Source organism: Curcuma longa, chromosome 21, assembly GCF_044706935.1.
Source record: "Curcuma longa cultivar G26 ecotype Majalengka, Jawa Barat chromosome 21, ITB_CL_G26_1.1, whole genome shotgun sequence".
NCBI lineage: Eukaryota > Viridiplantae > Streptophyta > Magnoliopsida > Zingiberales > Zingiberaceae > Curcuma > Curcuma longa.
In genome coordinates, this window is record NC_133881.1 from 361046 (window position 1) to 374829 (window position 13784).

A 13784-nucleotide genomic window follows, 5' to 3' on the forward strand; every position below is an offset into this window, starting at 1 on the left:
TATCATCAATATAAACACATGTGAATGAAGAGACATGTCTAAAAATGTCATCCATTTTTCTTTGGAAAACTTGTGGTGCTATTTTTAATCCAAAAGGCATTACTAACCATTCAAAATGTCCTTCTGGACAAGAGAAAGTTGTCCATTCTATTGAGTCAGGATGCATTTTTACTTGCCAAAATCCTGATTTCATGTCAAATTTAGAATACCATTTGGAATATTGTATTTTGTTTAACAATTGATCTTTATTTAGAATTTTATATCCATCTTCATGACAATTGTCATTTAGTCTTTTATAATTGAACACCATTCTAGATTGCCCTCTTTTTTTTTTGCTCCTTTGTTTACTATAAAAGCTGGACTTCTATGTCTAGAGGTAGATCTTTGTATGACTTTTATATCTAAGAGTTGTTTAATATGCATTTTACATTCTTCTGTTTCCCAATTTGTATAGGTCAAATCTTGTGCTTTGATTGTTAAGTCTGGGTTAATTATGTTTAGCTTACAATACACCTTGTCTCTGTCCCAATATTTAGTAGGATTTTCTCCTATGATTTCTATTTTTTCTAGTCGTGAGATAAACATGTCTATGTCTGATTGTGTTGTTAATAGCTGTAAGAGATATCCTGGCGGAATAAAGTCTATGGGTATGTCAAGATCTTCTAAACCTATACTATTTTTGTCTATAGTTGGGCTTATACAGCCAAGTAGTTCTAGTTTTCCTGTTGAGATTTACACGCTCCTTTAGGAGAGCAAGAGCATGTATTTTCAGGATTTTCAGGAGGGGGGAATCACCACGCTTTCGAACGCGCGAAGTATAATCAGAGACTATAGGAGAGATAATAGGAGAGGTAAAGAAAAGGGCATAATCTTTCGTTAATAGTAAGGCTCGTTCAGCGGCGACAAGAAAATTGAGGCCTAAGATCAAATGTATATTAGAATGATTTAAAGGTTTAACCCATAATTTGGGTAAAGATAAAGGTGAACTGTACGTGTCACAGTTATTGTAGAATCGAAGGTGGATATTAGTAACAAATTGTGAGCAAGATAGTCGTTGACCGTCAAACTGTGTACTAATAAGAGGTTGAGTAGTAGTTTTGATCAAATTAGAAGGTAAGATTGACCTTACTGTTGGTTCATCTATGGTAGAGTTGGTAGCTCCACTATCTAGAAAAGCATGTAAGGTAAATTCATGTCCATGTATGTTGACTAAGCATTTCACTCTGATTTCGGCTGTTCTACTTGTGTTACAAATACTAGGGGTCTTAATGAATACTAAATCTGTATCCTGTGATTCTTGTTCCTCTTGTATGATTATTCCTTTGCCTTTCTTATTTGGTTGGAGTTGTTTTTGTATGTTTGTTAGTTCTGCTTCTAATTGGTTTATTCTTGTTTCTAGAACGGACACTCTAGTTTCTAGTAAAGTGTTTCTGGTACTCCCTCTAATAGTATGTGTGGTAGGAATTGTTATTTGGTATCTTTGTTGTAAGCATATATTACATATTTGTTTTCTGCATATTTTACAAGTTGCTCTTTTATCTATTGCAGGGTAAAATGTACATATATAACAAGGAATATTGTCTGTTCCTGTTTTTAAATTCCATTCATGGTCACATCCTTCTTGTAAATCTAAGAGTGTATTAGGGGAGAAATGGGAGAACATTAAATCCCAATTTTGGTCTTCATGTTCTAGATGTTCTAATTGTTGTGTAATATTATCCAAGTCTTCTTGTAAAGTTTGGGTATAAGGAGACTCTGGTATTTGGGGGTTGTCTAAAATTGAATTGATTAATGTATAATCACTAGAAGAAGCTACTTCTTCTATATCTTGTACTGATATTATTGAGTAGATTGAAGAAGCTGTTGAGACATCTGATTGTACTTCTATTAAGTCTAAGTTTGTACAGGAAACTAATTTGGCTTCTCTTGTGTATAAATTTTTTCTATTGGGACATGCAGATGATAAATGTCCTGGTTTGTTACAGGCAAAACAAGTAATTGTATTGGCATATGTCTTTTGTGGTTTAAATCTTCTAACATGTTTAGTTTTGTTTAAGTAGGGTTTTCTGATTTTACTTTTCCTTAAATAGTAGGTTTGCTTGGGTTTCATTTTTGGTCTTGGTTGTATAGCAGATCTAGGTCTCCTGCGATAATTTTGTTGTTGTCTGGTTAACCCATATTGTTGAGGTGTATAAATTTGACTACAAAATCCATACTATTGGTTTTTCAGTTGTTTTTGGATTTGGATATAGGTACATTTTTCTTTTAATATTGCTATTATATGTTGTACTCGTACTCCTATGTTGTCATATTGTGGTGGTACCTTCATATCTGTCCAGGCCTTATGTATTTCTTTCCCTAAATCTCCTGGTAGTTTACTAAAAAGTCTTTCTCCTAATTCTGGATTACAGTAATTTCCAGACACAGCTGTTAAGGCTATAAAGTCATTGCAAAAGGGTTTAATCCAATTCCAATTAAAAAGTTGTAATTGTTCTAGGTCTCTCATGGCTTCTTTTTGTCTAATGTCCAGACCTGTATTAGCATCCCTGGCTGTTAACAATCTGTGTATTGTATAACAAAAGTTTAGAATATTATTTCCTTGTGAGGCTATCCTAGCTATTTCTTCTGGAAATTTTTCCTTGTATGCTTCCCAGGCTGCTCTTGCTACATCACCTAGGTAGTTTTCCCCTACCCTCATCATGGCTTCTCCTGTTTCTATATCTAATTCGTGTTTAGCTTGATAGTCTCGTTTGACTGATACTATCCACTGTTCTAAATAAGTATCATATAATTGTGGATCACATTCTGTGATGTTTAGTAAGACAGAGTTTTTACCAAAGAATGTCATTTCTGGTGGCCTCCTTTTTCCTATTGTCCTTACTAACGGATTGTTGTTTGTATAGGGTGCTATACTGGTTCTAGGAGGATGTCCTTGTCCATAGTCCCTTGTTCCCATAGAACTCTCAGGTGGATACTGAACTTCAAAGGGTGGTTTTGATGTTCCTACAGATTCTGCAGGATTCATTAAATTCTTTTCTTGTCTCCTTGCTACTATATTTTGTTCTTGATCACAATATAATTCCCAATCTTGTTCTATTTTCTTATGTTGTTTAAGAAATTGTTCTAATTCTGTTACTTCCTCAGTGGTCAGGTATTTAGCTGCCTCAGTAGGCATATAAATGTATTCTTCTAAATCATCATAAAAACTATATTCTTCTTCTATATTCATTAAATTTAAATTTTCTTCTTCTTCATTTTGTTGTGATGTTGAAGGATTATAGCTACTAAATCTGACAGTTAATTGTCCCTGTCTATCCTTATACATAATGGAATCATTAGGTCTTAAGGTCGAATTTTGTGGTTCCAAATTTATTGTCCATTCTAGTCCAGCCAAGGTTTCTGAATCAAATTCTCTGGGTTTTAAGAAATAAATTATATATATATATATATATATATATATATATATATATAATCAAAAAAATACATCACCATATAATAACTAAAGAGTCATGTTCATATCAATCGTGCCTGTGGATTCGATACTTTTTATTCTTTGACGACACCCGTATATTTACGGGGGCGATCAAGTTTTTGACGTTGTTGCCGGAGACTATTGCTATTAGCTTTAATGACTAGCAATTTTAGTTACTCTAGATTTCAAAAAATTTCAAAAACATCTTTCTTTTGAGGACTAAATGGATGCTCATACATATCGGTTACTCCAATTAGAAAAGTTAAGGTTAGCTGTGTTGTGTGCCGATGATTATTATGCGTTTTGTGGTGCTGAATGATATGTGATTAAAACTTGTCCAATGCTATTAGACCCTGCCTACCAATGGGAAGGAAAAAAAATATGGATGCATCCCTATTTATGAAGACTGGGTAGTATCACAACCATGGTGTGATATATGTTTAAAAATAGGGCATGCAAGTGTAAATTGTAGCAAGAATATTTTAAATTCTAAACATGAATATGTAATCAACCGGCATGATAATGATTATGACACCAATTCTGTAATTGAAAATGACAACTTGGTTGTTTCTACTGGTGATGTGGTGAGTCTTGCCCCGGTCCGACGTGGCGAAGGAGTCAATAGGGGGTCCAACCTGGCTGGTCTGGGGGTCTTTGGTCAACCTCGCCTTGAAGGTCAGGCCCAGATATCCTCCTTTTGGTCTATCAGGCCTGTCCGCTGGGCCCGACTTACCCAAATTAAGCAAAGTCTTACTGACCAGCATAGTCCATCCTATCTGGCTCAGTTTAATCGCTCAACCTTTCCAAACTACCCGGACTAGCCGGTCAAGGTCTCGTAAGCATTTCCTCTGATCGGCTAGGCCTCGACCGAGCTCTTCCCGGGAGCTGTGCCTCACGAATGCGCACCAAACTCCTTTGCTCGGTCGGCTCACATAATACAACCCGGACTGCCCGGCTGACTCTTCGCATGTGTTTCGTTTACTCGACTAATCCACTGCATGGCACATCCCGAGTACTCTACCTTTTGTATATACGCTAACTCCTCAGTTTATGAAGCTTTCAGCAAACTGCCCAGTATGCTCGACTTATCTGTACAAGAGCTCTGCGTACCCGGGTAAACCCAGATACATCTGGTCCCAGGTCCTTTGCCTCATCAGCGCTCATCAGCGCCCCATTCTCCAGGGTCATCCCGTCTACAACCTGTCCTGGACAATCTCGTCCCACTCCGGCATCCTTCTAGCTCAAACTCAAGTCTTCCAGTTAACAAACAGGCGAACTACAGACGGCCAACCATGCGAATCATCGTACAGGGACAGGATGACAACTGCGCCCCCCATGATCCACCTCGATAATGCTGCCCGATTTTCCTCCATAATTAAACGACAAAAGGAACATGGGATCGCATGGCGGCTATGGGGTATATTGCCTCGGTTCTCCAGGCGCCTCCCTATTGGCGCAAACAGCGGCGAAGTGCAGATCCTGCCCCCCTAGCTACGATCATAGTCTGCCACGTGGGCTGGAGGAATGTTCTATTCACAGGTATATCAACTCCTACAGAGGTATGATTCAAGGACCGAAACTTGGACACACAGCTACTACTATTCTTCTTCTTGCTCTCATCTTCGCCCGAAACTGACTTAAGCGTCGAAGTGGCCTGCCGGGACTCCCCGGCACCCTCTAACCCCTTCACTTGTGTCGATCCTTCCAGGTTTTCATCCTCCGAGGGCCCCACAAAAGGTTGAGGTGGCATTCCCTTGACTGGTGGATTGACCGTCGACGATATTCGACCGGAACAAAATTGGCGCCGTCTGTGGGAACTCTGAGCTGAACGTAACGATGGTCAACACCAGACGCACCACCAACAATCGTGAGCCCGCGGAGGAGCAGCTTCCGGAAGGAATCGTCGCTATATCTCGCGAAGCTCTGCGAGGAATGATCCAAGATGTGGTCGACTCCGTACATCGACGGGCTCAAATGCAACCCCCTCCTGTGCCAGCAACCAACATCCCGTTGGGGACCCAAAGGGCTTCCCCGGTGGAGGAAGTCTTGTTGCCCATGGGATCCACCAACAGAGGGGAAGGCCCATCGGAGGCCGATTCACACGGTCCTCATGTTGGTATGGAGCGGCGTGACGATCGTAAAGGCAAGGCTCCTATGCTTTTTGCGAAGGAGAAAAAGACTCCTTTCTCCAAAGAAATCCTGGAGCAAGAACTGCCTCGTCACTTTCGCCCGCCCCAGGTCAGAGAATACAATGGGTCTACCGATCCTGAAGATCACCTCGGTCGCTTCAAAAATGCGTTGCTGCTCCACCAGTACGCCGATGGAGTAACCTGTCGTCTCTTCCTCAACACTTTAGCTGGATAAGCGCAACGGTGGTTTTCAAGACTACTGCCTTCGTCCATCCACTCTTTCGAGGAGTTCAAGGAAATTTTCTTGCACCAGTTCTCTACCAGAAGACATCAAAAGACCCCTCTCACTCTTTTTTCCATGAGGCAAAAATCCAAGGAAACCTTGTTTAGTTTGCTTAGCTAAGTGGAACTAACCAAAGCTACCTCGCTACATCCTAAACTAGTTAGATCAAGATTTCTCAAGAAATTGATTAAGGTCATAATTTCTTAAAAAGAGTTTGTCTAAAGAAGTGGTCATTGTTCCAATAACCAAGAAGACCCCTGCCTCGCCACGACCTAGAAGTCTATTTTTTAAATGTGGACTTAATTGATTGATGGTTAAATCTGAATCTAACACAAGGTCAAACACTTATTAGAACTAAACTTAAAATTAATAAAGATAAAATTGACAAATCATCTCACAAAACCTTTAAGGTAACCTTTGTATGTCATGTACTGAGGCACTTAGAATGGATGAGATAATAAGGACTATTAAAGTACAACATTTTGAAAAATATTTTCAAAAATTATTAAACTATTTTTTAAAAATTATTTTTAAAAATTTGATATTTACTTGAAATTAATGCTTGATGTGTGTATCTATACTATAATTTTTAAAATATTATATATTTAAAAATTAGTTAACCAACACTTAGACACAAACCTCTAGGTCAACACTATGTCTAAGAGCCCTAAGAGATATAGGCAGAAAATCTTTGTGGGTAACAAGAATATCCTGAAAGAATGTCTAGTTGAGGGAGATGTTATTCTTAAAAGATTTTATCTTTAAAAGCCCTCTTAAAAAATTAAGTTTAAAAAAATCTAACATTTTGAAAGCATTCTTTTTAAAACTCTTATTTTGCAAAATATTTTATAAATTGTGCTTTTAACTTGGAACAACCCCTAAGACACATAGGGAGATTGTCTTGTAGTCAATAAGGAACCCTAAGGGAGTGACAAATTTAGGGGAGTCCAAACTTAAAAGTTTAATTATAAATTATAAATTATTTGCTCTATTTGATTTAGATTAACTTCTAAAACACTTAGGGAGTTTGTCTTATTGTTAACAAGGAGCTCTAAGGAAGTGTCAGATTTAGGGGGAGGTCCAAATCGAAAGAGTAAAATTATTTCTTATAAGCTCCTCAAAATTAGTTTTTAAAAAATATTTTAAAATCTTTAAAAATTATTTTAAAATTATTTTAAATATTATCCATTATCCTTTTGATTTTGGTCAAACCCTAAGACATACAGGGAGATTGCTTTGTGGTTAACAAAAAGCCCTGAAGATGTGTCAGGTTGAGGAGGAGATTCTGACTTAAAAGGATAATAACTAGTTTTTTAAAAACTATCTATTTTAAAAATACTCCTGAAAAATTATTTTAAAATATTTTGAAAAATACTTTCAAAAATCAATTTAAGAAAACTTTTAAAATTTGATTTCAAAATTCTTTGCAAACTTATTTTGAAAATCATTTTAAAATTTATGTTTGAAATACTCGTTCAAAAAAATTATTTCAAAATTTATTTTGAAAACTCTATTGAAAAAATATGTTCTCTTTCAAAAACATGGTTTGAAAAGCTTTTGAGAAATTATTTTGAAAAGGTTTTTTAAAACTTATTACAAAATTTTTTTGTAAAAAACTCTTTTCAAAAATTATTTCAAAATTATTTGAAATCTACTATGGTCTTTCAAGAACTGTCAAAACTAAGGTGTGACCATAGAAAAACCTGATTGTTGGTGCAAAATAAAATTAAAATTAAATTATCTTTTTGATGTATGAAAAGGGGGAGAAGGGACTTAAGTTAAACATCTAGAATTCTCCCAGATTGTTAAACCCTAACCTGAATTAACTAAAGAAATTGTCAAAAATCAAAAAGGGGGAGATTGTTGGTGCAAGGAGTACTAGGTCTAACCCTAGAGTGTTTGACAATAGGTCTGGTCAGTTTGACCAAGAGTTGATCCAAACAGGACCTAATGTTTAGATGTGAGTGAAGTCTAACCAGGTCAGTTTGACTAGAAGACTAGCGAGAAGTCCTAGTCGGTTAGACCAGGCAAGAAGAAGTCCTAGTTGAGGCTAGGCAGGGAAAGTCCTAGTTGGAGACTAGACAGTGAAAGTCCTAATCTGGAGGATCGGGCAAGGAAGTCCTAGCTGGAGGCTAGGCAGTGGAAGTCCTGGTCTGGAGGACTAGGCAGAAGTCTTGGTGAATCAAGTGCACCAGGTGAAAGTCCAGGCAGGTCAAGTTGACCAGATGCATGGCAGTGAAAGTCTAGGCAGGTCAGGCGGACCAAATGTCTGGCGGGAAGTCTAGGCAAGTTAGATGGACCAGTTGTCTAGCAGCAAATCTTGGGGGCTGAGGATCGAGGCTAAGCGGAAGTCCAACAAATCTGGAGGACTTGGTTGGCAGTAAATTCTCCCGAGTGGAGTGGATAAGGGTGCGTTCCTAGTGGAAGGATAGTAGGCATCGGTCTAACCCAGGATTTCATTGAAATTCGAAGTTAGGCACAGGTAAGCCTAGTAGGTCAGACAGACTACAGGTAGACTTAGATTGCTTGCATGTTTGTATGCTTATCTTGCAGGAACCAAGAGCTGGAAGCAAGACGAAGGAAGTGATGGGAAAGTCTTGAAAAATCATTCTGGTAGATTCTTGCAGAACAAAAATTTTCCCGAAACGATCTCAAGTTGCCCGACGCGTTTAGATCGTTGGGCTCTTGTGTTTGGTTTATAGGATCCAATATAAAAGCATAATTTAATTAAAGCGGAAACATTAAATTATATCTTTCCTCCCGACGTTTCGGAAGGGCGGAGTTTGTACCCGAAGACCTCTTGATCTTCTGTCGTATTCCTCTCCTCTTCTCGAGCGTTGTGTGGGCAACGATCCTTCGAGAATATCTCCACCAGAAATCTCCCTCCGATGGCTACCAAGCTTGTTGGGTTGCAAAGGTGCAAACATAGTCCCACATCTAAAACACATGGGAAAGATCATGGGTTAAAGGATGGAAAGTATCTCCATTGGTATGAGGCCTTTTGGGGAGAGCCCAAGAACAAAACCATGAGGGCTTAGGCCCAAAGTGGACAATATCATGCTATTGTGGAGATACAGACATCCTTATAGACCCTACAATTGGTATCAGAGCGAGGCCGCTCTTCACCGGACTAACCGCCGGATGAGCCATGATCTGGATCTAACCATGTGAGTTGAACCTTAAAACAAAGGAAGTAGGTGATCCCGTGTTTGAATCAAGAGGACCAGACACCGGGCAGGAAGTCCTAGTAGGTCGGGTAGATCGAGGGGCATGAAGTCCTGGTTGCGGCTGGGCAGGAAGTCCTAGTAGGTCGGGTAGACCGAGGGGCATGAAGTCCTGGTTGCGGCTGGGCAGGAAGTCCTAGTAGGTCGGGTAGACCGAGGGGCAGGAAGTCCTGGTTGCGGCTGGGCAGGAAGTCCTAGTAGGTCAGGGTGGACCGAGGGGCAGGAAGTCCTGGTGGGTCGAAGATTCAGACATCAAAACGGAGGCTTTCCGTTTGAGGGGGGGTCTGTGGTCCTTTGTTTGAGGGGGGGATTGTTGGGTTGCAAAGGTGCAAACATAGTCCCACATCTAAAACACATGGGAAAGATCATGGGTTAAAGGATGGAAAGTATCTCCATTGGTATGAGGCCTTTTGGGGAGAGCCCAAGAACAAAACCATGAGGGCTTAGGCCCAAAGTGGACAATATCATGCTATTGTGGAGATACAGACATCCTTATAGACCCTACAAAGCTTTCCTCCCGAAGAGAAGAAAAGAAGAAGAAGAGGCTTAGAGGTTGGCTTGCCGAGAAGGTCACGGCCACCACCCAAGGATTTTTTGTGTTCTCTCAAACCAAGCCTTGCCCCTTCTTTTATAGCCTAGTCATCCCTTATTTATGGTATAATTTGAGCCATAAACATGGTATAATTAATCCATAAACATGGCATGATTTGATTCAATCAAATCGGAGAGATTTGGAATAATTCCGGAAGTTACCAAAACGAACCCAGGCCTTTAATCGATCAAGGAATCGATTAAAACTCCGTAACTTTTCCTCATTAACACATGTAATCGATCAGTTGATCGATTACAAGCCTGGTAATCGATCAGTTGATCGATTACCAGTCGTTCTGCCCGGAGGCTTGGTAATCGATCAGCTGATCGATTACCAAGGTGTGTAATCGATCAGCTGATCGATTACACCTCCTTGCATGAGCTCGAATGTCTGGTTTCTTCACGAATTCTTCCACGGTGGACTTGAGGATTTCCAGAGGCTACAACAGGGACCTAGAGGAGGAATTGGTTTTGGCCTTCTGATGAGCTAAGGCTTCCCGTGTTCGCCCCGAACACACAACCTTAGTTCATCAATAATAACTCATACCACTAAAGAGTTATTATCGAACTACCGCACCAATCCCATATTACAATATGGGCTCCTTCTTACTATCAGTACATTAGTCTCCCTGTGTTTAAGATATCGTATGTCCGTCAATCAAAATGAGTTACTGACAACTCGTATTTAATCGACATCTAATCCAAGAGTAGTACCACTCAACCTTATTATCATGCGGACAAGGTCCACCTGCAGGGTTTACATGATAATCCTTATGAGCTCCTCAAGGGGACATCATCAACCTAGATTATAGGACACAGTTTCCTTCTATAATCAACAACACACCATGTACATAATACTACTTCCCAACTCATCGGGCCTATTGTTCTATCGATCTAGACCTCACCCTTTGATGAATTAAAGAAGTACATATTAAGCACACGTGTTTGTTATTATATCGGGATTAAGAGCATGTATATCTATAGTAACAGAGGTTTAGTTCGATTATATAGGTAGTATAAATCGAACAATCCTCAGATGGTCCTGCTCAATACACACTAAGTGTACTAGTGTAATTCTACAGTCATGACAGACTAAGACCAAATTACACTACAACCACTCCAATGGTTTGTCCAATCCATCTTGGTTGTGAACACTGTTTATAATCTATAAGGGACTGATAACATGGTCTTCTGTGTGTGACTCCGCACACCATGTTAATCTACAGTATAGATTAAATGGACACTGCAAAATATTGACCAAATGTTATTCTCATTTCAGAAAATTTATTTACATAGCTAGGATTCTAGTATACATCCCAACAGGAAGCATAAGAGAAACACACAGAAGCAGTCGAACCAAGTCCGAGGTCAACTTAGATCAAACTCGAGTTAACTGGATCCAGGTGCCCTAATAATTTTTAGACGCTTGGACGGTCCAGGCACCCCTATATGTTCCAAGCATCCTGATCCAGAAGAATCAAACTGGATAAGATCGAGAATATTGGATCAGATCAGATCTTATCCAAGCACCCAGATAAGAATCCAGGCACCCGAAAAGGGTTATATAATGGGCCTTAGCGTGAAGCACTAGGACACAACTTCTCAACACTATTCTCTTCATCTAGTGGTGTTGCTAAACGTGAACGGAGTCAGGCTCGTACAATCGGAGAAGTTCCAGGAGGAGTGTGCGGCACTCAGGACTTCCGGATTGGCTATGACACGTTGTTTGGTTTATTTCTTTTCACGTCTTACTTTGTGTTTTAATTACTATTTTCATTTGGACTATAAGATGGGTTTCTCTTTCCAAACAAGGTTCAGAAAGGAGACCACTAGTAGACGGGCACCTCTCGTACATAGGACTTGGATGTACTAACCCTAGAAAATTATGAACCAAGTAAATCTATGAGTCCCCTGCTATTTTATTAATTCCATTGTGAGTATATTTGATAGAATGAAAAACAAACAAAAGAGAACAAAGTACAAAGTGTAGATAAGAGAGACGTGTATGAAAATATAATAAAAAAGGATAACAACATAATTTACAATTTATATTTCTATGTCATTAGTCTTTTATTTTCTTATTAATTAATTTTCATTAGTTCTCCATAATTTTTCATTTTTCAATATTACACATATTATAATATTACTTTATCTGACAACTCAACATAAGTTTATTAAGTAGGTGAACAACATATAATACACCCATCAAAGATATGTTGTATAACACATAGATAAAGTGAACGCCTCGCAATCCATCTAAAAAAGATGTATCATATATACATGGGTGAATAATCCATAATTCACTCAATATGAAATATATCATGTGTATGCACATATACACATATATATATATATATGTGGTGAACAACTAGCAATTCATTAGAAAAATATCTCATGCACATAAAAAATAAGATGATAATTTAGATTGTTTAGTTATGAAGTAGATTAAAGTCATATTTTATATGTGTGATTATTGTTATAAATTTATCTTAGAGCTCGATGATAGAAAACAAATAATAATTTCATTGGCCTCTATTAGGGAATATTAAAATTAATTTCTTTAAATTTTCATTATTTTCCTAGAAAAACAGTAATAATAATAACAATAATAATAATAAATCACATGCTTTTGTTTATCTCTATTTGCTTAATGTTGTCATTTATTTTTGCTTGCCCTTTTATATTGTAATTGTGTTTTGCTCTATTAAAACTTATTAATGAGGCTTCCAATAAATATCTTAAATTTTAGAAATAACATGGAGAAGGTTAGGAGATTCTCTTAAATAGAACACAAACCCTTATGAGAATTTTGAGGCTAAATAATAAAAATAACTTTGTTAAATTAGTTACCTATAATCAAATAATACGAGAGAGCTTCAGCTAAGTGCTCGGAAGAAGTATGTAACTTCTCAACTAAAATAATAAAGAAACGAGTGTAATTTTATCTTGTAAAACATCAATTCTAAAGATATGAGATTATTTATGCTAGATTAGCAATAAAAAATTCTATACAAATATAAAACATTTGCTCCATGCTTTAAAATGACTTTTGAGTCTTTCTGCGCATTCATAGGCTTCGATTAAATTGAAATAATTTTTCCTTACTAGATGGATTGTGGATCGTTCACTCTATACTTATGTAAGGCACCTTAAGGGATAGATTACATGTTGTTCATTCTATTTTTCTATGAGCCATTTTTCAATTGGATTACAAATGTGTGTGTCTTTCGGGTGGATTGTTGATCGTTCACCTTACCTATATATGTATATTATGCATACATATGATTCATTCGTTATGAGTGGATTGTAGGTGTTCGCTCTCATATATGATGCATCATTCTCGAGTGAGTTGCGAGTCACCCATCTTTATTTTTGCATTTATACATGATGCATACATATTAAATGGATTACGAGTTGTTCATCTTTACTTGTACGACACGTCCTTGGTAGGTGTATTGTATGTCATTCACCCACTTACTAAATTATATTGAATTTTTGGATAAAAATTATAATTTTTATAATATTGAAAATGAGAAATTAAAAAGGACTAATAAAATTAATTTTTTTAAAAAAAAAATAATAGATGAGTGACGAGAAAGAGATATAATCATATGGTGCCATAAAATATATATATATATATATATATATATAATATAAATTATCTCTTGTGTTGTTAATCTCTTTGATTTTATTTTATGCACATCTTTTCTTTCTCCACTTTATATTTTTATGCCCACTTTTATAGTTTTTAATTTCTAGATTAATTGTTGAGATATATTAACATCAGTGAAATTACTTTAGAGATATGTGTATAGTTAGTTGGTTAACTTTTGTATATATTTTATTCTGACATTGTTATAGTTCACACGTAATGAGTGAAGCTAGAATTGTGACAAGCATAGCTTGTATGGGACATGACAACATAAGTTCGAACACTGACCTCATATCTATGTTGACGTGGTTCATTCACATAAGCAGCGTTTTGGTAGCTAGCAATTGACAAGCAAAGAAGTTTCTTATTGTCAAAGTTCTTATGGTTACTTGATGGTTTCAATCCATAGATTCAAATTGATATTATAGCACAC